This window comes from Fukomys damarensis, unplaced genomic scaffold, assembly GCF_012274545.1.
Source record: "Fukomys damarensis isolate Sample0158 unplaced genomic scaffold, DMR_v1.0_HiC HiC_scaffold_33, whole genome shotgun sequence".
NCBI lineage: Eukaryota > Metazoa > Chordata > Mammalia > Rodentia > Bathyergidae > Fukomys > Fukomys damarensis.
In genome coordinates, this window is record NW_022900945.1 from 52,388,944 (window position 1) to 52,393,182 (window position 4,239).

Consider the following 4,239-nt stretch of genomic DNA (forward strand, 5'->3'; position numbering starts at 1 on the left):
GCGCCAGCCCCTTCTCTCCCCTTCTCCTGAAGGCTGCGGTGTGGCCGGCGCTGAGCCCCGTCGTCGTGGACAGGCGTCCTGGGCTGCGCTTCGGCAGTTTGGCTCTGGCCGTGTTTTCGGCGCGCCGTGGCCGCCCGGTACAGCCGAGGTCTCCAGAGCATCCGTTTCGTGCTTGCCTTGATCTCGGTGGGAGAAATGCCCCACCCAAGCTCTTACCTAAATGAAAACAGCGACTATGATGATAGAGGACTTTGTTCTTGGGAGCTCAAGCACTTCATGGTCGTGAGAACAAGCGTATTGAGAGTACTTGTGTTTTTATTAGGGAGGGGAAGTGGGTGCTCTTTCGTTTTATTCATCAACAGAATCCTAGATGGAGGGCAGGAGGGGTTGCTCAGAGGTAGGACACTTGGTTTAGGAGGTGTGAGGACCTGGGTTTAACCCCAGCCAGCAGAGGGTGAAGGGGTCTTAGGAGACAGTTTAGACCAGATTTGTCTGTTACTCTCCGTGGGGAAAGTGGGGTCCATGTCCAGTAAAGAGGAATGTTTTTCCTTTGTTGTTCGTAAATAGGTCAGAACTCATAGGGTGCTGGGAGAGTGGCACAAATCCCCCCAAAATGTCATTTTAAAATATATATATTACTCTTCAGCTGTGTGTGGTGGTGCATACCTGTAATCCAGCACTCGGGAGGCTGAGGCAGGAGAATCGCTGTTTGAAGCCAGCCATAGCCCGAACTACATCTCAAGACTGTCTCTAAAAACCTAAATAATAGGACTGGAGATGTTGCTTAGTGGTAGAGCACTTTCCTAGTATATATAATCAATCCCCAGCACCAGGGGGATAAAAAACTAAATAGAATATATTACTTGTACTTGAGATAGATGCTTCAGGTTAAATCAAAAGAGAGTAGGAGGAGAAAAGAGCCTCAAACACCTTTCAAGACACCTTTTTTATATCAGGATGATAATATAGCACCCTATTTACATTCTGAATCCAAAGCTTAATTATACCTCTGTATAATAAGAAACAACGTTTTTCGTGGCTTGTTTGAAGAATGGAATGATGTCTTCCAGTTGGCTGCCATTTAGTGGTTACGTGACTCACAGTGTGATTAGAGAAAGATGATAGATGTGTGCTTGAAGACAAACTGCGGTGCTCCACAGTACTGGACATAGCTGGGTATGGTGGTGCCTGCCTGGAATCCCGACTGCTCCAAGGCCTAGGGCAATAGGATCTTGAGGCCCTGTCTCAGAATAAAAAGGGCTGGGCCAGAGGTTCCGGATGTGGTGCTGCCTGTAATCTCAGCACTCAGGAGGCTGACACAGGATGTGAGGGCGATCTGGCTTTGGCAGGTCACCCCATTTATCACCAGGGTTAGTTCAGCTGATCTGGCTGGCTAGGTGGGTGTCCCCTTCCTCCCTCACCTCTCCATGTGTGTGCTGGTTCGAACAGGACACCACCCCTGATAGAGGCGGCCAGTTTCTTTTTCCTTGGTCAAGGGCATATAAGTAGCTGTGCTCCCCTACTACAACCTCCAAACAAGCTCAAGGAAACTGAGGCAGGAAGATTGCCACGAATTGAGACCCTGTCTCAAAAAAACAAAAGAATAATAACAACAACAACAACGGAAGTGGGGGGCTGGAAATGTAGCTAAGTGCAAAGGCTCTGGGTTCTATCCCCAATAAGGCTGGAGATACAGCTCAGTGAAAAGGCCAGCACTGAAAGGGAGGGATGGACAAAGATCCTAATCCTAGTCACTAGAGCACTGGGGACCTGGGGATGGATGAGGAAGTAGCTCACTTGTTACTGCCTCTGGTTTCCAAGCCAGTATGGAAAGGGAAAAAAATATTTTTACTAGTTCACCTGCTGAAGATACCAATTGGAGTAGGATAAAAGTCATTTTACTTAAATCAAGTGTGGAGGCACAGGTGGGTAGTCCCAGTGGGAGGCTGAGGCAGGAGGATTGCCCTGAGTTCCAGGCCAGCATAAACTACATAGTGACACCTTGCCTTTAAAAAAGAAAATCAGTGTAAAAGATCTGACTTTCTAGAAGTACTAGCTTTCCAGGAATTTGAAGCAAACCAGATTTCTCCTTCAGCAAATACTGTTAGGAAAATGGAAAAGAAGCAGAGGTACAAGCTCAACAGCATAGGTCTGTTTAAGAACAAACCTGAGAGGGCCAGTTCTAGCACTAGAGACCAGACCTGCAGCTCTCTGTAGAGAGAGCTCCTGGGGAGGGGAGCTCAGTGAGAGGGGCTGTGGCTCCCTGGGGAGAACAAGCTTGGGAGGGCTTGAACCTGGCTAGGGATGAACCACCTACTGCCCTGCCCAGCAGTGGCTGCATCAACGAACAGCTGGCTGACACTATGTGGGATGGGATGCCCAGGGGCAGCTGGGCAGGGAGAGGTGGTTTAAATGGGGTCTCTGATCAGGATGGCAGAGGTCAGATTGCTCCAGATACACCAACCTTCAGCCGATTGTGTGTGGGGTGTGTGTGTGTGTGTGTGTGTGTGTGTGTGTGTGTGTGTGTGTGTGCACGTGTGTGTAGTAGAGACTACAGCTAAAATTTCATTAGGATAGGTTAATCCTGTTTTGATCCAGCCTTTCTGAGCAACTCTCTGTAGGTCATTCTTTCCCTTATCATCCATTTTTGTTTTTTGTGGGTGGGTGTTTGTTTTTGAGACAGGGTTTGCTGTGTAGTCCAGGCTTGTGTCAAGCCCTAAGTGCAGGCTGATCTTGAACTCAGGGTGTCATCCAGGCTGGTGTTGAGCTCATTATGTAGCCAGGGCTGGCCTTGAACTCACAGTGAGCCTCCTGCTTCAGCCTCCCAAACGCTGGGATTGAGCTACAATCCAGCTTAATGACACAATTATATGAAAACTATCTTCCAGGTCTAAACAAATATATATGGAGAGAGGGAGAGAAGAATGGCATTGTTTTGGTTTTTGAAACCTCTAACCACTGGCTCCATAGAAGACAGCTCTGTTCTCATATTTACTTCTGCTTTTGAGCTATTGCAGTGTGTTCTTGGAAGGAATAGTTTTTCCTTGTCCCTTCCTTTCTCTCTCCCTCCTTGTTCCCTTTCCCATTTTTTCTTCCCATTTCCCAATACCTATTATACATTTTATTTTTTTATTCATTAAGTTTATTGGTACATTTTAGGTATACAGTATGATGACATTCATCATTGGGAACTTTTACCTTTATGTGACACATCTTGGTTCTTATTTTTTCCCCACGCCCCTGCCCTCCCTTCAACCCCTCCATCTGACCCTATTTACAAAGACCATTTCAATTTTTTCCTTTCCTATTACACATTTAGTCCTTATTTCCACTTTTTGTTTCTCACAGAAGAGAAGCAATTTGATATTTAAACGTGTGTCCAATTTATTTCACTTAAGAGTATGGTCTCAAGGTGCATCCATTTAGTTAGAAGCATCTCAAACATATCCTTTATGACAGGGATTTAGCTCAGTGGTTCCACTGCCTATCTTACAGGCGCAATCTCCCGAGTTCAATCTCCGGTACCAAAAAACACAAAAACATATCCTTTATGGAAGAGTAGTACTTCATTGTATTAAAAAAACAAACAAACCCCACTTCTTTATCCATTCATCTGTTGATGGGCCTTTGGGCTCTTACCAAGATTTAGCTATTAAAAACTGTGCTATTATAAACATGGGTGTGCATATATCACTGTGATACGATGCTTTTAATCTTTCAGGAAGATACCAAGAAGGGGAATGGCTAGGTCAAATGGAACCTCTAGTTTTAGTTTTTTGAGGAATCTCCACACTGATTTCCACAATGATTGCACCAGTCTACACTCCCACTGACAGTGGAGAAGGGTTCCTTTTTCCCCACAGCCCCACCAGCATTTGTTATTTGAACCCAGGACTTTACATATGCTAGGCAGATACTCTACCACTGAGTTGTGGCCTCAGCCCAACACGTGATTTCTTAGAAGTTGCAGTGAGAAATATGAAACCATGACCAGGCATGGTGGTGCATGCCTGTGGTGTGGGCACTTGGTAGGCTGAAGGAGAAAGATCACAAGTTAAAGTCCCACCTGGGTCACTGGGTGTCATGGTGCACACCTGTTACCCCAGCACTTAGGAGGCTGAGGCAGGAGGATTATTGTGAGTTCGAGACCAACCTGGGCTACATAGTGAGTTCCAGGTTAGTCTCAACTACATAGTGAGACCCTGTCTCAAAAAACCAAAAAAAAAAAAAAAAAAAAAA

The 4,239-nt window shown here is 45.9% G+C and overlaps 1 protein-coding gene across 5 annotated transcripts in view; it reads left to right on the plus strand.

Moving 5' to 3' along the window:
* The window catches only part of Gabpb2 (GA binding protein transcription factor subunit beta 2), a 23,256-nt gene that overhangs the window by 1,070 nt on the left and 17,947 nt on the right, over nt 1–4,239 (plus strand). Inside the window, exon 1 of one of the 5 annotated variants that reach the window (XM_010616463.2) lies at nt 7–137. The exons of 3 other annotated variants lie outside the window; for them this stretch is intronic. The gene's annotated coding sequence lies outside the window, so the exon portion shown is untranslated. Of the gene's footprint in view, nt 1–6; nt 138–161; nt 304–4,239 lie in introns of those variants that run through there. One more of the 5 variants, XM_010616461.2, reaches the window with a different exon arrangement.